The sequence below is a fragment of the Microtus pennsylvanicus genome, chromosome 15, assembly GCF_037038515.1.
Source record: "Microtus pennsylvanicus isolate mMicPen1 chromosome 15, mMicPen1.hap1, whole genome shotgun sequence".
In the NCBI taxonomy this organism is placed as follows: domain Eukaryota; kingdom Metazoa; phylum Chordata; class Mammalia; order Rodentia; family Cricetidae; genus Microtus; species Microtus pennsylvanicus.
In genome coordinates this window covers 46333333-46355693 of record NC_134593.1, presented here as the reverse complement: position 1 = coordinate 46355693, position 22361 = coordinate 46333333, and the positions used below count along the sequence as shown (strand labels likewise).

Genomic DNA, 22361 nt, shown 5'->3' with positions numbered 1-22361 from the left:
GCTTCACTAAAGCAAAGGACAGAGTTAATAAGATAAAAAGTTGGCATAATGAATGTGAAAAGATCTTCATCAATCCCACATCAGAGAGAGGACTGATATCAAAATATTTAAAGAACTCAAAAAGTTATACATCGAAATGGGGTGCAGCACTAAACAGAGAATTCTCAACAGAAGAATCTCAAAGGGCTGAAAAACACTTAAGGAAATAGTTAGCATCTTTATTCAGAAGTGACACGTAAATCAAAATGCGTCTGAGATAACACCTTACACCAGTCAGAATGGTTAAGATCAAAAACAAAAAATGATAGCTTATGCTGGAGATGACATGGGGAAAGTAGAACACTTCTCAATTGCTGATGGGAATACAAACTTGTACAACCAAACTGGAAATCAGTATAACATTTTATCAGAAAATTGGGAATTAATGTACCTCAGGACCCAGTAATGCTACTCTGGGGCACATACTCAAAGGGTGGTCAATCATACTACAAGGACATTTGTTCAACTATGTTCAAGTGTATATTAAAAATCAATTTATTAATCGCACCTGCATGGAGCATTTGACACTTTCATTAATATAGATGACTGTAGCTGCATCTTGTCAATACTTACTTATTTCAATAAGTAATGTTGACAGCAATACTGAGATATTGACAGTTCTATGGAATTTCTTATTTGGACATTTATTCATCAGTGGAACTTTTAGAACAATGTTTTACAGATTATAGATATTACAGAAAAACAAAAGTAAGAAAGAAATCTAGGCTTATGCAATTTAAATGCTTCCCTAAAAACAAAGAATTAAAACTAAAAATACAAAAATAAGATTCTTTGAATTGGAATGAGGATTAAACTTTATGTGTGGATATAAGTGCAAATATTTAGAGTTAGTTAGGGAATATGCTTGTTTAGTAAAATGCTGTTGATTGGTTCTGCTCCAAGATTTATCATATTAGTAATACTGGATAGTTGAATAGGTTTCTAGTATCAGGCATGATTTCGCCCATGATGAATGATTTTTAAATTTAATTATAGGACTGGTGGTTACTGTTAAGTTATATATGTCACTACTACACACCTAACACTAATGTGTCACATTGGACATTGTTATAGTTCATAAGTATCATAGCTGGTTAGTATTATAGGTTGCTTTCTCTGTTGGGAAGTTTGCCCAGTGCCTTCTGGTATCATGCATGACAGCTAGTTCTCAGGGAGACTTTCATGTCAATTCCTGTAGAGGGACATGACATGCAAATTATGTCTGAAGTATGATACCTTCAGCATCTATATCACAACCATTCCTCCAAGATTCAAGATCATTATGGAATATGCAATAGGAAAGATATAAAAATCAGAGGTACTGGACATCTGCAAAGAAATAGTAATTGGCAGAAATGATAGGGCTATTTCATACATGAACTGATAGCATCCTTGAGGCACACCTAAAACCTTTCCAATAGTAACTTGGACAAAGCCACGGCGTGCGTAGTAGAGCACTGGCAATTGATGGTTTATGAAAGAAGTAAAGTTACTTTTCTTCATGAATGGGGCTTCTGAAAGGCTACCCAAAATAGATTAATCCACAATAATGCACGTACTATGCTGAAGCTCTAAAAGGACTCATTGATTCACACAACATGTTGTCTGGGACAGTGGTAAGGCAAAGGAGATAAGTCAGAAGTTAAGGATTAAATACAAATATATGATATGCATATATAAAATTCTCAACAGTGAAATAAATAAAAATGAATCTTTTTCCCAACTTAGTAGAATTTAATATATCCTGCTGATTTCCTATAACTTTCTGAGAAAAAAAACTGGAAATAAAGTCAAATTTGGCCCATAAAGAACAAATGATATGTGAGATATATTGCTATAAATAAACTAGGAAAAATTTTGAGACATCACAATATTAAATGAGATGAATTATGAGTAATTGAAATGAGGTCATTCCATAGTGTTTGCTGAATTTTGTATAATTATGAACACTAATTAATTGTCCATAAAATCTTATTTACCTTTTGTACTAGCCTAATGGTGACAAAATTTTGTTCAAGAATTCTCTTCCTTCATATATTATATGTAACCCAGAAGAAACAGATCACATCCTCGAGTGGAGAAGTTTCTAATTGTAGACTTGTACATTAGACAGGCACTGATCAAATTCTTAATGGAAATGAAATTAGTTTTAATTCCTGTTGCAAATTGTGGATCTATTATGTTCTAAATCTGCAAATTAATGAGATGCAAAGCTGGTGGAATAATAGTATTAATATTCATGTGTAGGTTGATACTCATAAGTCTTGAAGAACCCATCATCAATGCTGACCCCTGCACACTTTGGTTATAATTTTTATCTTTTTTTGTATGCATGCTAACCATTTTATGTACAAGTAAATCCTTGAAATACAAACACATTTTGTGTTATTTAACTGACACATGGCCCTTTTCCACTGATGTTCACCTCTCCTTATAATAGATCTTGTCTCACTTTATCCTCTGGAACTGTTAAAGGATCGTTTTATTTTCTAAAATATGTGACACTGGAAATGACAGGTTTAGACATTGAGAAGCATTAACTTTCAATGTCCTTGCATTAGGCTCTTTTATCAGACCCTTAAAGTTATTTTTACACTATTTTGATACTTAATTTTTTATGGCATGTGAAAATGTATTTGTCTGCCAGAGCCTGGAGAGAATTACAGAGAAGGATGACAGATGATGCTGCCATCACTCGAAATGTCATTAGCTTGGCAGTTTTCTCTGGAGCAAATGGGAGTACATCTATAAACAGGAGGAACTTGGATGGCAATATAAATATTTTCATAGAGATTTAATGATATCAGGTCACTTAACAAAGTGTTCCCTATACACATTATATTTAAAATATACATTAAGATTAATGTTAATGGTGGTGTTTAATTTTCTTATGGTTCATCTAATAATGCTAGCAATAAATTTTTAAGTGACTCCCCTGAAATATATATTCATTTAATACAATATTTGACTCATAGCTTGTAGTGAATAAAATATTTTAAATTGTGGATGATAGAGAGATACAACTTTCTAGTCTAACATTTCCCTGTATTAAAGCCTATAGCATTTGTAAATATTATGACAAGCAAGGATCTTAACTTTTCTAAATAATTTCGAGTTTGAATATATTTTCCTTTATTCATTAATTCATGATATGGCTACTTTGAGGACACTTGAAATTTGTTTAAAAGACCTTACATATATATCTTTCTTAGCATGTATTTGTTTTTCTCCTGTTAAAAAAACAGATTTTTTTTCCTCATCTACGTTAATTGATGAATTCATTCTTATTTTCCTCACTCAGTTCATATATTAATTTAATGATAGAAGTAATAGGTATCTATTTCTAACACTGGTGAGCAAATATAATAGCTACATGAGTTGTTTGTCTTGTATCTGAGAGAAAAACTGACAAAGCAACTTGAGGAAAAAGGTATTTTTAGGTTCCCAAATCAAGAAAGTAGTCCAACACAGTGGGAAAAACATGGAAGCAAGAACTTGATTATGATAGCCATTTTTGTCTGTTGTTGGGAATATCAGAAATATAAAATATAGCACTCAGCTAAATTGTTTTCTTTTCATTCATTTCAGAATACTATCTCCTTGGTTGGTGCTGCCTGTATTTAATAAGGGTCTTTCCCATGATTTAACCTAATGTAAGCAACTCCTTGAAGATGACCAAAGGCTAATATAATTTTAAAAATCCTTCATAGATTTGTTTAAAGGGTTAATATCTAGGTGACTGTAGAATTTTACAGTATAGGGTAACCATTATTGTAGTTGTGTTTCAGCACATATTCTGGTCAAAAATATTCCCACAGCACTACACACACACACACACACACACACACACACACACACACATGCATACATATATCCCATTACAGTGTTCATGAGCAGCAGCTAATTTACCACTAATGCAAATGTCTTTGTTAGTGTTACTATTTCTGTGATGTAATGTCATGACCAAAAGTAAGTTGGGGAACAAAATGCATATTTCACTAACATTTCCAGATAACATTTCATTAAGAAAAGCAGTGAGAGAAGGAACTCACACAGTACAGATGCAGAGTCACAGAGGTGTTCTGCTTATTGGTTTGCTCCTCATGGCTTGCTCAGTCTACATTGTTATAGACCACAGGACTACCAGCTCGGGATGATCTCACCTACAGGGTCCTGGGCCCTTCCCTATCAATCACTAATTAAGAAAATGCCTTATAGGCTTGTCAAGAGCATAATATTGTAGAGCTATTTTCTTAATTAAGGTTCTCTCCTCTTGAATGAGTTTAGCTTATTTCAAGTTGACATAAAACTATCCAGCAGTAAACCAAACTAAAGATTCACACCTTAATTGCATAGGCCACATTTAAGTGTTTATATATGCTTTAATAAAGGTTAATAGTGATCTGTTGGACAAGTCCTCTTACTAATTTCATGATAGATGGGAATAGAACAGTAGAAGCAATATCAAAGCAAAAGAAAAAAAAGGATGATAGAGTAAAATGGACAGCGATGATGAACATGATGAGGAGACAAAAACATAAGTTCATTGGCTTGCAAAACTTGGAAGGTGAAAGAAATTCAAAAGTGAAATTACTCTGTCTATGGCATCATTGGTGATTTAACCTAGAAAATAATAATGTTAAGAGATAACAAGAAACTGATACACAGGGATTTGATATTCTAGATTTCTGCTTTCATTTAACAACTGAATAATGAAAATACGAAAGAAAATAACAGTGTATGCAAATATGAATCCAAATTTAAATTATTTTAAATGTTTCATAGATAATATTAACCTTCAAGTGTCTTATAGGTTTGGAAATGCTGTTGTCAGTTGCAGATAATTTTTGGTAATGGGCAGGAGTCCAAGTCCACTTATTTCTTTTGGAACTTGAACTGAATCTGGTTCAAACCTGTGCAGGACCTTTGTATGTGTTTCCATGGTCACTGTGAGTTCATAACTCCATACATCCTGTCCTATTTGGCAGACACTGTTTTCTTGGAGTCATCCATCCTCCCTGGCCCTTACAACCCTTTCTCCTCCACTTCTCCATTACTATTTGAGCCTTGAGGTGAGGAATTTGATAAAAATACATCTGATTTAGAAATAGTGTTTCAATATCTCTTAGTCTCTGCACATTGTCTACGTGTTTATCTCTGCGTTAGTTTCCACCTACTGCGATAGGATGCTTCTATGATACTATGTTTTTTAAAAATTTAATTTTAAATTGAAATGATTTTAAAATTAAGATCAGTTGACTAATGCCATGCACAAACCCAATGATCCATGATATCACAATCAGCCAGATACACTTCTGTCTGTCCATGATGCTGGTGTAGTGGAGTGGCCTGCAGATGGCCACATAGCGGTCATAGGCCATTGTTACAAGAAGAACCATCTCATCTCCTACAAAGAAATGTGCAAAGAGGATCTGGCTCATGCAACCTCCATAGGAAATTAGTTTATTTTCTTTAACAAGGTCTATGATCTGTTTGGGGGTAGTAACTGAGGAATTGCATAAGTCAATAAATGAGAGATTGGCTAACAGAAAGTACATGGGAGAATGAAGATGATGATCAGTGATGATTAATATGATCATAAAGATGTTTCCTACCACAGTCATCAGGTAGAGGGTGAAAAATGGCAGCAGGAGGAAGATCTATAGTTCCCTTGAGGTACAACGTCCTTGGAAAATGAACTCAGAAACCACAGATTGGTTTACTTCTTCCATTTAGTTCTCTGCATTCCAATGGATTGAGGGAGATAGAGTCTAAAAAGAATTGCTGAAACAGAAACAACAGCTTATTGTTCTTAGTCAAACAAGAAGCAAAGAATACAAACTGTATCACCATTGCGTTCAGTAAGATTTACCATAACTATTTCATGTTACTATAATCTTCCTAATCAATAAAATTTTCTTAAATATAGGAAAATTCAATACTTCATAAAGATAATATTCATGGAGTTATAAATGAGTATATTGTCTAAAAATATCAGTAGCAATGACTCTGTTTACATTTTTCAACCCTTAAATAAATCTTTTTGTCTTTGGATCAGAGGTAATATTCCACAGTTAATATCTGAGCCTCTTCATTTGATTGTCTTAATACCAGAATGATAAGCCATTCATGTATTTTAAACATAAACAAGTAATTTCTAGACATAAAGTCTATTTTTGTATATTTCTATAGGCAGATTCAAATCCAGTGTATTAAAATTTGTGAGAATAATAGTTCATCAAATAAACTGACAATTTATATGCTGGAGATAAAATAAAATAAAATAAAATTAGACATCAGCATGAAGATAAAGGAAATATATATTATGTTATGCCAATATTTACATTTTGTTATTTGATGTACAAATAAACATAGATATTTTATATTTCAAATGAATACTCTGAAAGACTTAGACTGAATAATTATTTGATAGTCAAAATGTGTAACAGACAAGAAAAGAAAAAATTAATACCTTGGGAAAGTTACATAGTTTTGCAGTGTGACTTGGCACTGAATTTTTAAAGGCTTAATGGGGTAAAACAGCTCCACCTGTACAAACTATAAAAAACAAATTCAAGATAATAACATAAATTCACAGGAAAAGAAGTGTAATCTTTAGCAAAACTTTGCCACAGTAAGTGATTAGCAGTTTTTTAACAGTGAAAGGAAATTGAAGATCATAGTTCCATGACTTTGTGGGACACCAGGTACTGATTACTTGAACTCAATTTAAGATAACTTAATTTTCTTTTCATTTTTGTGGGAACATTGTTTTCTTTTATTGAAAATACATTCTTTTCTCATGCAGTATATTTTGATTATAATCTACCCTCCTGTTACTCTTTCCAGTTCCTACCTACCTCTACTCCTCATCAGATTCACTCTTTTTCTGTCTTACATTAGAAAAAAAATGGCTTCTAATAGATAACAACCAAATATGTCATTATAAAATATAGTAATATGAAGAAAAATTAATATCAAAGCAACACAACAGGAGGATAAAAAGGCCTAATATCAGGCAGAAGAGTCGGGACTACACTCATTTTCATAGTCAGGAGTCTCATAAAAATGCTGAACTAATAGCTGTAATACATTTGCAGAGGCCCTGGTACAGACCCGTGTAGGCCCTTGTTTGCTGTTTTACTCTCTGTGAGATCATAAGTACCTTGGTTAGTGAATTCATAGGGCCTTGTCCTCCTGGAGTTCTCTACCCCTCTGGCTTTTACGAGTTTCCCACCTGTTCTTCTATAGGATTCCCTAAGTTGAGAGAGGGGAGATTTTATAGGGATATCCAATTTAGAATCTTTCTCCACAGAATATCCAGCTGTGTATCAATATATCCGTTCCCATCTATTGCTGGAACATGCTTTTCTGATGATGACTTTATAAGACACATATAGATCCACAGAAGTTAGTTGAGATGAGAGTTCTCTCTGGGATTCACAGATCTCTCTAGAAAGAGGAAATAGAACAGAGTTCAAAGGTGGACTAGGAACAGGAGGGTCAGTAGCCAGAGGGATCAGGTGTGTTGGTGGATAGTATGAAGAGAGGAAGTGTGTTGGGGAGAGATGGCTGAAATTAGGGGGTCATTACATGGGTGTTGTGGAAACCTAGGGCAGTTGAAACTTCCTAGAAGCTATGAAAATGACCCTAATGAGGACACATATAGTACTGGTGGATATGATGTTTCAACTGTCCATTTCATGGAGTCAGATAAGGCTTCCAGTGATGATAGAAGGTTATATTAAGTTTAGTTGTTAGCCTAGGGGACCCCATGGAAATCTCCAAACAAACCATGATAAAGCCTAGGACAAAATGGTTTTCTTCTCAAGCTAACAACAGGGTCCCATTGCCAAAAACAACACCCATGCAAAGAATGAACATGGAGAAGTCCAAGCTTGTGCCTACATAGGATCTCTCACCCCTACATTCTTAATCTGCCTTCTTAATGTTGGAGAGTTTTGAAGGAATATTTAATTGATAGGTTTAATCTAAAGTAAATTCATGTTCTCTAAGTAGCACATGATTGTATGGTAAATTATATCAAGAGTTGTTGCATCAGAACTGATTATCTTGAAAAAATGATAGTGGAAAGTTAGACAGTGGGTGTCTGGCCTTTTGGATTGGTGACCCCAGTCAACCAGAGGGGAAATTTGGATGGCAGAGGGAGATGTTATACAGCTCAAAGTTCCTTTGCTTGCAGTTGTTTCAGAGATCAAGATCCATACTAGATAACCACTGATCTAGATGGCCAGGAAGACTTTTGATATCTTTGTACAAAAGGACTGGCTATCCTTTACGCCCTTAGTCAATATGTCTTTGATTTGCAACTATTTAAAAGAAAAAAAAAAGCATAAGCCTACTCACAATGAGCTGAATTATTTCTTGGAGCACCACCCACCCACTTTGGGATTTTTCTCTTTTCTTCTAATAAATTATGTGGGTTGAAGTACTACAATTACTTAAATTAAAAAGCATTCATTAGTTTGGCATAGTTATGAATGCCTTCAACCTCAGGCTTTGAAAAGCCAAGGTAGAGGAAGTTAGATCTCTGAGAGTTGGAGGCCACTATGGTCATTATAGTGTGTTCCAGGAGGGAAAGACCTACATAGTGAAATGCTGTCTCAAAACAAACAAACAAACAAAAATAACCCTCCCATTTCTCAGCTATTAGAAATGTCTGAAAATATCTCAATTTCATATAATTATAACTGTTCTTTTAAATACTGACTCATTTCAGGATAAAGTAGGATATACTCACAAACTTTCAAGTGACCAAACTTTTTAAACATTTATACAGAAAAAAAAACATTTACATGATTTGCTTTATATAAAACATTGAACATTATTCTAGAATAATTTTTTATCAAATTCATGATGAAAATCTCGGTGTGGAGATTACATGTTGTTGTAAAAACATTCCAATGAGGATTTGACAAAAATAGCATCATTTAATCTTAGAATATTTCCAATGACTCATTGTAAAAACCTTAATTTTTAGTAAGATAAACCACAAAACTTTAGAAAAATAATGAGTTGTCTAACCTCTTATAAGGTTTAAAGGGATAATTTCAAATGAAAATCTACTTAATGTCATTAATTCTGAATTGTGGCACATTTTGAAACACTTAAAATATGATCATTTAGGTATAATAATTATTGCTCTTTGGAGTTAATCTCTCGTAAAGATTATCTTGTCAGTAAGTTGTTTTTTTTTTTTGCCTTCATCTGTCTTAAAAAGCCTTTGTAACATAATCTCCATGGATTTTATTACAGTTGAAATTTTATTTATAGCCATGAATACACTGAATAAATATTGGAAAAAGAAGAAAAATATTATAGATAGTTTGAGTATCATTCACAATGCTTCCTGAGCATAAGGTTAAGGAATTGTTTTGCAGATATATCCATTGGGACTGGACTGCTCAACTCTGCATCCTGAATGTTGTGGTTTTCTCTAAAGCTGTCTGTTGCAAAGAGAAATATTTTTTCTACATAATCCCTACACTTACTTCTATCTCTCTGTCTGCCTGCCTGTTGGTCTGTCATCTATCTATCTATCTATCTATCTATCTATCTATCTATCTATCTATCTATCTATCATCTATCTTGATCTATATGTTTGTGTGTGTGTGTGTGTGTGTGTAATATCAGTTAAAACAATAAAATGCCATAAATCTGAAAAAGAACAAGCAGTTGAAGGAAATGTGTTAATTGAGGGAGCCATTATGAGGCTGACAAGAAACCATGCACTAGGAAAACACCCAGGAATCTACATGGATGACCTTAACAAAGACCATAAGCAATAATGGAGAGTGTACCTGGGCTAGTTTTGCTCTGTAATCTGATGTAGATTGATGACTACATTAATTGTCATCATAAAATTTTCATCCAGTAACTGATGGAGAAAAATGCAGAGATTCACAGTAAAGATCTGAACTAAACTCTTAGAGTCCACTTGAAGAGATGGGGAAGCAATAATATGAGTAAAGGGCTCAAGACCATGACGGGGATACCCACTGAAACAGCTTACCTGAAATAATGTGAGCTTAATGATTCAGACTGACAGGGGAGAGCCAGCATGAGACCTAACTAGGTTCTATGAATTTGTGACAGTTTTGTGGCTCTGCCAATCTGTAGGGCCACTGGCAGTGGAACTAGAATTTATCGTTAGAGTTTGAACTGACTTTACGGAGTCCATTCTCTTTGGAGGGGTACATTGCTCAGCCTGGATATAGCGTGGAGGACTTTGGTCTTGTCTCTGAGTGTTATGCTAGAATTTGTTGATCCCCTAGGGGAAGCCTTACCTACACTGAGGAGTGGATAGTTCTCAAATGAATTTTTTAATTAGACAATTTGCTAAACATTTAAATGCATGCACCTTATTTTGCTTTTATGTTCAATCAAGAAGAAAGTAGAAAGCAATCACTTAATGAGGACATAACCCACTCAGCCCTTAAGGCTCACACTGATTACCTTTGTATCAGCTTTAACACGTGAGAGATTCCTTTTTCTGACCATCTCATCTCCCATGGGTTATAACTTCCAACCCATTAAGAAGATTGTCTCTGCCCTTGCTGGTTCTATTCTCATTTATATTATCCATGATTCAGCTTGGCTCAATTTACTAGCAAAATCTTTCAAGGACAAATTTGTGTCGAGGGCCCAAATATGTAGACTGAGAAAAAAATACAATCTATTTATAAATATTTCAATATTACCAGATTGGCATACATAAAAAAATTGAAAGCATGCTATTGCTTTACTGAACAAAATATTTGAAACTTGAGAGCCCTTTAAGTAATCAATGTATTCATTTCTCACACTTCTTCACTGTGAAAGTCAAAACAACTGATTCAACCTGGGACAAATGTTCAGTGTTATTCTGGAAATTTGGCTTTATCTTATTCTGCCTCCCACTAAGTAGATGAAAACTGCTAAAACCCCTGGGGAAAAAAGGGCTATACTAAGGTGAAACTTTTATCAATATAACACAAATAAAAAGATAGGATACCATCTAAAATGCAAATAGATCAAATAGCATATTGGGCAGCATTTGAATTATTAATATCTCCAGTGGCTCTCAAGATGCCAGGGTGCAAATGTAATTAAAGATAATAGCATAAAGTTTTTGAATATTTTTTCTTCATAAGTTCAACCAAATTTATTAATATGTCAGAAATAATAATATGGTGCTAAAATGTAAGAGTATGTGTGTCTAAAATATTCCACTGCAAAAATTAACTGAAAAAAGTTTTTACTTGTAGCCTCAACTGACCTGGATCTATCTAGACCACACTGCTCTTGAACTCACAAAGACTGTCAACCATTTGCCTCGCCAGTATATGATTAAGGACTTACATACAACATAACATAGTTTTTATCCTGTTAAAATAACAAAAGTAAACATTTATAAGATTTTTCCTATTCTTTTGCAAATATGACATTTTTATGTTAGTAGTAATGAGATACAACCTCATAATTAAGAAAAATAATTATTAATACAATATGGAATATTGTCTTGATACTAGGAGGCATGTAAGAAAGACTAATAAAGAATTGAAGTCAACAAAATGTGACTATTAGTAAGAAACTATTCATCTCTAGGCAAAGTATTCACACTTAAATTTGGGTCTGTTAAGCATCATAATTTTTAAGTCACTGAGGAATAAAAACCCCTAAAATATTTTACAAGTTTTAGTTGGTATGAGAGATTTGTGTTATAAATAGAACTTAAAGTTTATTTTGTTTCATAAAGTGTGAATGTGGCAACTTCAAAATAATTTTTATAATAAATAAACTCATGTTTATAATGAAGATAGTAACAGTATTCACTGTTCAAACTTGGCTCTGTCCATTGAAAATATTATTGTTTGTCGGGGATGGTTGGGATAAAGGAAGGGTGGATACGGGAGCATTTTGGAATGATTGTTATATATATTCACTTTCAAATTTCTTTGGCTTGTGACAATATATAGTATCATAAGTATTCTGTAACTTACGGGATATATTTTAGAAGACCCTTACCTCAATAATGTCTCATTGACACTATTAATCAATTACTGTCACAAAAATTGAAAATATCGCTGCAAATCATGGTATTTAAATGATACGTTTTAAACACCATCTAAGTTCAACCACTATGGGAAAGTTCTACAAGGCAGATTACGAGGCATATTATACTTTCGCATAAAATCTAAAGGCATCACTCAGATAACCAGAAATTATAAATAATAAAAACATATATTAAAAATCCAATATTTCAGCCAGTTATTGGTGATGTATGCATTTAATCTGAGCACTTGAGAGGCAGAGCAAGGCAGATATCTGCGAGTTTAAGTCCAGCCTGGTCTACAGAGTAAGTTCAATGTCAACAAAGGCTACATAGTGAAACACTTTCTTAAAAAACATAACAAATCAACAGCAAAATAAAAAAAAACAGTATTGCTATATTATAAGCTATTTTTATTCTATTTTTAATAACCTTATGGAAATAGATTATTTTTCCAATGTTAATATAGAAATTGGGAGGATATAAAATATCCAAGATAATTGAAAAACATCTTTTAAGAAATTATGTGGCCATTTCTCAAGCCTCACTACAAATTCAAATTATGAAAAATATGACAGGTAACATATAAGCAATATGATTAGATCGCAATGAGTACGTCTCTCTTTACTTTTTACTTTTTTGTACTTCTAGCCCTCAGGGTAACAGTATCATCAGGCATTTTTTCTAAAAAGATGTTAAAGTCACTATGGCCAAACTCACATGATTAAGACTAGAGCTATTATAAAGAAAGAATCAGAGTGTTTATTAGCCATTTTGGTTATGCACAGTCTACAAAACAGCTCTAGCCTGGCCAAAATATGCCTTTTTGTCTTCAAATTATTCGGATACTGAAATGTTTGTTTTTTGAGTGAGATTGCATGTTCCTGGAGCAGGGCAGTCATGTGCCATTAGGTTGGTCCGTCTGTAAATTCTACTTACTGTATGAAAACTGAATATCAGTGTGCTCCTGTGCTCATCATAGGCTCTGCAACTCTCAAGTAGCTGAGGGTGGTGGAAGGGCCAGTAAACTGTGTTTGAAAAAAAAATGAAATTTATGTCCTGGCAATGCTGAAGCTTGCATGAGAGGCCCGTAGATGGCATTTCTGTGTCCATATTGAGTTTTATGGCCTTAGTTGAAGAACTCTTCCTCAAGAAGTCACCAGATATCATTACAGATGGTTGTGAGCCACCATGTAGTTGCTGAGAATTGAACTCAGGATGTTTGGAAGAGTAGGCAGTACTCCTAACCAGTCCCAGACTGTGATTAGGTTGTATCATATAAGAGCACTATCTATTTCTAATTAAAAAAGTAAAGAGAAAAATGATATGCAATATAAAATATGCATTTACCCATACTTTTCTTCAGTATGAAGTCCTGTTATTTTCCTTGTTTAAATATTTGAAATTTTGTTAATATATTTTATCTTATTATTCTTTAAGCTTTTACTAATACCTTTTATTGTCCTTATTCTTTCCTATTTTAAAGATGTTCTTTCAGCTTCATTGTTCATTATACATCAAAATTTGCATAAATATAATGATTCCTTTAAAGTTTTCCAGCTATTGGCTGTTTTCAAAAGTTGCATTTTATGAATTTTTATAGATCTATATTTTTATTATTAAATATTGTCATTCTGCTGACAAAGATACTGCTTATGTAAAGTTCTGAGAAAATTTATATAGAATATAGTTATGTATAAATTAGCATTAAGGGTATATAATTTAAGCAACTAAAAGATAACTAAGATTTACTTTATGTAATATAACACTGTAATATAATGTTTAACATACATATTTCAAGAAATAAATATGTAAATTCATGGAGAAAAGTAAAATAAATTCCAGGTAGCAAAATGTAAACCATTTATATTATTGGTCCCTCAAAAGAAATTGACTTTAAGAATAAAAATAAAAAATTTAATTAATCACTTAACTATTTAGTACAAATATTTGGAATCTTAAACTTTCATGACAATATTAGCCCTCAAATACAGCTTAAACTACTGGCTTGGGAATAAAAAATGAGTTATAAAAGAGTCTTTAATTTTATCACCCCTTTCATTTCTATCACTAATTTCATAAATGAACCATAATACATGGTATAAAATGATATTATTTATTTGAATATAATATTTCATTATATTATTTGAACTGTAGAAAGCTGTTTTTCAGTACTCCCAGTAATCATTCATTGAAATCTCATTAATATTTAAAATATGAAATATTTTAACACAGTTTCTCTGTGCCTTTGCACTCCATTATATATTTTACACATGCAATGTGATGAGTAATGATCTATGTTGAAACCAACATTACATATATTAATTATAATTATAATGTGATTCCTTCAAAGTCATAGAAACTTGGAGGCACTAGATCCCGAATTGAAGTCAAGTTTAATTGCAATCAATAATCCTGCTATATAAATGGCTTTGGACGTAACTTTTTGGGGCTGGAATCATTCTAAAATAATTAGATATTTAAGTTTTACAAAAGGAACACTTAAGAATTTAAAAAAAATAATAGTTCATTACTGAATCAAATGACATTTATTCTCAATTGTTGACAATCATTTATTCTTCTATGTATCTGGGTTGCACTAATATAAACAAGGTTATTTAGATTTGTCAAAATTTATATACTTTCATTAAGTCAAAATATCAATGGAATCTAAGTCAGTTAATCTGTGCTTTTTAAAAAATGTGATCATTAGTCTTTTTATTTAATTGTTTTCATTTTTCATACCAACCTCATTCATGCCTCATGCCTTTCTCACCTCCAACTTGCCCCATCCCACACCCCCTTCACTCCTTAGAGGGGTCAAGTTCTCCTTTGGGGCATTAACATATTCTGAAATACCAAATACCACTTTGAATCATGATCAGGACCCTTGCTCTTGCATCAAGGCTGAGCAAGGTATCCAGTCATAGGGAAATGACTCAAAAAGGTCAGTCCATGTATATGGGGTACATTCTGGTCCCACTTCCAAAACAGATAAAGCCACACAACTGTCACTCATATTTAGAGGTCTTATGTCAGTTCCTTTCTTGTTTCCCAGATGTCATTCCAGAGTCCTTAAGCAACCAGTAGCTCAGGTAAGCTATCTTGGTGATTTTCCCTATCAGGATCTTTCCCCCCATTGCTCATATGATGCCTGCTCCATCTCTTCAACTTAACTCCAGAAGCTCAGCTCAGAGCTTAACTGGAACACTGCATCTGCTTCCATCAATTACTGGATGTAGGTTCTTTGATGATAGTTGAGGTAGTAAATAATCTGATTACAGGTGTAGGCCAGTTCAAGCACCCTCTCTACTATTGATAGGAGTCTTAGCAGAATTTATCCTTGTGGATTCCTGGGAATTTCCTTAGCGCCAGGTTTCTCTCAAGCCCCATAATTTCTCCATCTATCAAGATATCGGTTTAATTGCTCCCCTCTTCATCCTTCCACTAATTCAACCATCTCAATCCCTTATGTTCACAAGCCCATCTCTTCCCATCTATAATTCTCCCAATTTACCCTGGAGATTTTAACTATCTCCCCCTTCCTGGGCCCCTCCATTTGTGTCTTTCTTAGTGTCCTCTACTTTTATCTAGATTCTTTGGGGTTATGGATTGTAGCCTGATTATCCTCTCCTTCTCACATTCTCCAATCCATATACACCACCTCAATGCTTCCAATTTTCTCGGGAGATCTTGTCTATTTCCCATCCCAGGGTATCCATGTATGTTTCTTTTAGGGATCTCCTTGTTCCCTAATTTCTCTGGGACTGTAAGCTGTAGGCTCATTATCCTCTGTTTTATGTCTAATATCCGCTTATGAGGGAGTACATACTGCACTCATCTTTTTTGGGTCTGGGATATCTCACTCAGGATGTTTTTTTTCTAATTTCATCTATTTGCATGCACATTTCAAGATATTGTTTTTCACCACTGAGTAGTAAACCATTATATTTTAATATATAAAACATTCTAATTTATTGATAAGTTACATAACACAAGGGAAATTAATATATTTCAAAACAAAATGAATAATCACTTTATATTAATTTGCAGTTATCAAACTGAAGTGATAGTTGCTTTCATGGCCTCTGTACTAAAGAAATACATAATTTCCCTTTTTCAGTTTATGAATCTTAAAACAAAAAGTGACAAAGAATTCAAAGAAACATGTTTGTATTTACACAAATTTCATTAAAAATTAGTGCAAATGCTTTCTGGGTTCTTAAAATTTTTCTATTCCATTGCTCTAGTAAAAGGATTTGCTAATATGGCAGGTGACTTGTTATAGTTGTTTTGTGAACTCCATGGAAAGAAAGCAGGAGAGGGAACTTTAGATTATAACTTAAATATAATAAATTATCAACCTCTGCATGGTCCAACATTTCATTGCTCTTTGAACAAGTTCTGTAACTTCTGCGTTAGGCTTTTCATCCATGAGCTGTGAGTAAGAATTGAAGTTTAGAAAATGATAGTGGAGTATCTGTCTGGAAAATTCTTTAATTCCCAGTGCCTATCTTTACCTAAAGGGGAGACTAAAACTTGTTAAATGTGTTTCCAAATCTACCCTTGAAATAAGTTAGTGATCAAAATGAGGCCTTCCTGGACAGCATTTATCAAAGCAGAACTCTGGCTTCTCCTAAGGAATTGTTCTCGGTATGATACATTCCCAGCCAGAAAAGAAGCAATACCATTTGTCTTCTTCCTTAACTTCTTCATGGTCACTAGTCTGTAACACTTCACCCTCTTGAGAAATAAGTGCCTGCTTTCTGTTTGCCCCATTAGTGTTCTCTTCAGTGAATTGCTTGCTGGTACTCAGCAAGGGTACATTTCTTCAAATGGAACCTGGCAATAATAAGAGAGATATCTGATTACACTAGGGTTAGATTTTTAAGAACCAAGTTTCTTAGTAAAACCAAACATAGTTTATACTCCAGCTGCTATAATTTTGAGTCTCCTATGGATAATAATGCACCCATAAATTTGAGAAGCATACTTTTATTAAAATGGAATATAAATTGAATGATGAGATTTTGAACTTTAGCATTTTAAGTGCAGTTATGTGAATAGATGCTTTATAATAGGACTAAATGCATTTTTTATTATGGCATGGCTACAAGACTATGGGGGGGGCAAGAAGTGAAATGTGTTTCTTTGAATGACAGTAGCCCCTATATGCTCATAAATGTGAATGCTTGGCCACCAGGGTTTGGCACTATTTGAAATTCGTTGAAAGGATTAAGAGGTTTGGCCTTATTGGAAAACATGAGGCCTTGCTAGAGGAATTACTGTTCTGTTGTAGGTGTTACTTGGATATGCTTTAAGGTTTGAAAAGGCCATGCCAGGTCTAGTATCTCTGTCTCCCTCTGTCTCTCTTTCTTTCTCTCTCTTCCTCCCGCCCTCTGCTCTGTTTCTCTCTCTCCCTATCTCTCTCTCTTTCTGTTGCCTACAGGTTAGGATGTAAAGTTCTCAGCCACTGCTCTAGAGACATACTTGGCAGATTCCCGCCACGATTATGAACTAACCTAAAACCTAGCCACAATTTAAATGTTTTGAATTTTTTTATTAGAACTGTGTTGAGCATGGTATCTTTTCTCAGCAAGAGAACTCTAGCTAAGAAAACAACCAAAATTGGTGATAATTATTAACAATGTATACTAAGAATTGTACATAAATACAAACACATAAACACATACACAATACAATTTAGGCAGTTCAACTAAGTATTTAAAAGTTCCAGCTTAAGAGAAAATTTGGAAAGAGGAAAAAATGGGTACTATTATAACCATTCTGTGAAAATATGGGTAATAGTTAATTTCTCATAAGAAAATATGACCAGCATGAGTGAAAAATCTATATTGGAAACCGGGCAGTGGTGGCACGTGTCTTTAATCCCAGCACTCAGGAGGCAGAGGCAGGTGGATCTCTATGAGTTCTACAAGAGCTAGTTCCAGGACAGGCTCCAAAGCTACAGAGAAGCCCTGCCTTGAAAAACCACACATATTTTTTTAAGAAAAGATAATCTATATTGGAACACATGCATAAAGGAGATGACTCAGGGCATTAAGGTGTTTCCTACAAATCCTGGGACCCAACCTTGATCAATGGAAGAGCACTAACTACTCTAAGTTGTCTTCTAAACCTCCACTTGCATGCTATGCCACACATATACTCCCATCCCCATAATAATTAAATATAGAAAAAATATACTACTGTTCTATTAAAGAACATAATGTTAAAATGACTCTAAATAACTTTCTTGCTCAGTTTGTCACTCAGTCATGGTTAGAGAAAGATGTCTTTAACAGTAGATGGGAGCTTACACAGAGAGACCCACAATTGGACAACGTACTGCCAGTTAGAGATGTTGGAACACTCATTCCTAAATGGCATGTCTTTATTCAATCCCTTCCCTAAGAGTTTAGGCAACTATATAGAAGGTAGGGGGCAGAAATATTGTCAAAATCAGAAGGGAATAGATGATAAGAAGGAAAAAGTATCTTCAACACAAAACAGTATTGTTACATAGCTGATGTAACAGAGACTGTGTCAGCATGCATAGGGGTTACATAGATGAGACAGATTGAAATCCAATTGTGTAACGTTGAAATGTTCAATAACTTTCATCAGTAAACAAAAAACAATTTTTCTTGACAAAACTCATGAAGAAAAACTTAGTTTCTCCAAGAGACTCACACTGGGTATACAAACCACATATAAGTACAGTAGAAGATAAACACTACAAATTTTCAAATGCTTTATTTTGTCTTATACTGCTTTGTTTGAAAATTGCAAGGTTTATTTTTGTTTGTCATTTTGATTGTGTAATTAGCTATATAATATGTGGTTAGATATACTTGTGAGGGATTTGTCTTGATAGAATCATTTTATGTTGGCAACTCAACTCTCTAAGTATTTTCTGACATGAAAAATTTATTTTAAATATGGGCTACACATTCTGATGGAAGACTATATAAATTAAATGAAATAAAGAAGTGTTTTTTTTTCTGTTTGTTCTCACTGGCAAATTAATACCTTCACTGGTATTAATACCTACTTTTTTAGGATTCCAGAATATACCAAAGACCAACTTAGCACTGAGTAATTTCTACTGGATTCCTGAGGAAGATATTTAAAGAGCTGAGGGAGAAAAAGCCATGATTAAAGTATAATGTGTGAAAAATTATTTTGAATAAAATTATTCAAATAATACCCACACCAAATCACTATTCTGCATGTGGAGATAATAAAAAAATATAAATGCTTTCATTATATTAAGTATATCCACCATCAAGCTTAAATTTTATAAACTTGCATTGTGCTTTTAAAAGAATACATGCGCATAGAAAATTCAGTAATGTACAAATGTTTACTTTTATTTTCTGTATGGATGGGTGCGTACGCATATTGGCAAAGGTGTGACACAGTATGTTTTGGGGGATAGGGAATGATTTTCAGAGGTTATTTTATTCCAACTTTTCCTTGGATCACATTCAAGTCACCAGGTTTGGCAGCCAGTTTCTTGTCCAGCTGAGCCACTCATGAACATAGTAGTTATAAAGATGCTACTGCATGGATAAGCAACAATTGGTTCTCGTTTGAATAATCATTCATTTTATATATAGTATTTGTTCAGCATTTGTTCTACTTTTGCAATTTCATGTAGAGTTGCAGAAATTCTCATTGTCTATGGGTCATGGCAAGATATAAAAGTTGTTTTAAGATCATTATTTTCCTTTAAATCCACCCTATTAGTAGCCTGTGCTTATACTTCAGGTATGTGAAGGTTTATAAAACACCTAAAGACATTTGTTCTGAAACTCTGTCTTTATGAGCCAGTGATTCTTGTCTCTAATTTGGTGTTCTGAATTCTGCTATTTAATCTTTATCTTTAGAATAATGAGTTGACCCTAACTGGCATGAATATACCAATTATCCCAGAAGAATTGTACAGAAAAACACTATTATCTCATTTTCTATGATAAGGCATCTGTGTCAATGAAACAGGAAATCAAAGCAGCTTTATTTGCTAGGAAAATATACTGCAAACTCTGCACTAATATGCTGTCATCTTGAATTTCAGAATTCAGTATCACTATGATATAAGCTGAATACAAAATCTTTCCTTGTCTTTGCTCTTCTTCATGCAAATATGTCAATGTATTCCTTTAAGCATCTATTGTTTTATATTGGTACATTAGAATTGCCTAAAACTATTTCTACAGAGAATTATTTCTAGATTGTCTAGGCTTGCTTCTCCATATAAATGGCTATTGCCAGCCTTATTCTGTTTTTCCAGCAATCTCAGTGACCTGTTTTCTATGTTCAAAACATAAAAAATATTTTGCAGCTTAGTCCTGAACAGTTTCTTTATTTGGTACACACACACACACACACACACACACACACACCCTTCTATTTACAGAATTCTAAACTAATCATCCTAGCATATGCTTATCTTCCTTCATATATGACAACATAATGTAATAAATAGGAATTTTTATAAATAGATATAAATCTCAGGTATAGAGAAATTTTCTGGGAGGTGTGAAGTCCAGGACTCAATACCAAACACTACTAAAATTACTGATTAATATGTATGTATGGTAGTTGATGCAAGGAATCCGAGCATATTAAGCAGTGGAGGCTGAGGGATCATTGTTCACCTATAAATTTTCCTACAAAGAAATCGGAAACCACTTTGATTTCAGAAGACCAAAGAGATGGGAAACGGAATGTGTAGTTTGTTTTATTTTTTTAATTTTTATTTATTTATTAAAGATTTCTGTCTGTTCCCTGCCACCGCCTCCCATTTCCCTAGCCCTCCCCCAGTTAAGTCCCCCCCCCAGCCAGAAAAGCAATCAGGGTTCCCTGTCCTGTGGGAAGTCCAAGGAATCCCCACCTCCATCCAGGTCTAGCAAGTTGAGCATCCAAACTGCCTAGGCTCCCATAAAGTCAGTGCATGCAGTAGGATCAGAAACCCATTGCCATTGTTCTTGATTTCTCAGTAGTCTTCATTGTCCGCTATGTTCAGAGAGTCCGGTTTTATCCCAGGCTTTTCCAGACCCATGCCAGCTGGCCTTGGTGAGTTCCCAGTAGAACATCCCCATTGTCTCAGTTTGTGGGTGCACCCCTTGCAGTCCTGAGTTACTTGCTCATGTTCTCTCTCCTTCTGCTCCTGATTCTTGAATTTTGCATGCAAATGGATGGAAATAGAAAACACTATCCTGAGTGAGGTAAGCCAGACCCAAAAAGAGGAACACGGGATGTACTCATATTTGGTTTCTAGCCATAAACCAAGGACATTGAGCCTATAATTAGTGATCCTAGAGAAACTAAATAAGGAGAACCCAAAGAAAAACATACAGGCATCCTCCTGAATATTAACCTTCAGCAGGTGATGAAAGGAGACAGAGACCCACATTGTTTTATTTCTTTTTTATAAAAATTGTTAGGTCATGAGTGTTTTCATTGTTTTTTTTTTTTTTTGGTTTCACTATTAACATATATATAGGCAAATCAATGGAATACAATTTCCAATAGCTAACTTATGAAACCAAATTAAGAAATAAGCAAATGATAATAAAATAAGGGTGTATCATCCTATTTTTATTTATCACATGTGAAGCAGAGTCAGTGCTACACTTAAACAGCTAACAAAGAACATAATATAAAATATGTGAAAGGAATAATGGACATTGGAGACCCAGGGAATACTGAGGGAAAACATTTCAAGGTGATTCTTTCCCAAGTCATCCAGCTGTCTTGATTTCTTGGAAGTTTCTTGGGAAAAATATATATTCTAAAACACAAAATAGGTCACAGAATAAAATAGTTATGAATACAATGCTTTCTTATAATTTTTTGCTTTTTGCTTGCATACACTATAAAATGTAAAAGTAATGCAATTATTTCTGTCTATGTATCTATCTTGTCATCTACATCAACCTTACATCTGCCTAGATACTTAACAAGCTATGTTTATATATACATAAACATATAAATATGAAATATAAAATTTCTTCTCATATAATGTTAATAGGCATTATTTTTTCTTAATAAAAATTTTACCTCTCTCCACTTTTTATATTTATGCAAATGGTCTAAATGTGTTAACTTTAAATCATGTCTTTCAGAATATAGTTATTTATTATGTATCAACTTTCATTGATCTATGCACATCTGTTTCTGCAAGAAATGGGATGATAGGACCTTAAAGAATCAGACAGAGTATAATCTAAACAGATAGACAACATTACTTCAGTATACTTTT

At 33.7% G+C, this 22361-nt stretch overlaps 1 pseudogene; it reads right to left on the bottom strand.

Moving 5' to 3' along the window:
- Positions 1–5231: 5231 nt before the first annotated feature.
- LOC142835631 (olfactory receptor 4K15-like) lies at positions 5232–5771 on the bottom strand (annotated as a pseudogene).
- Positions 5772–22361: the final 16590 nt, after the last annotated feature.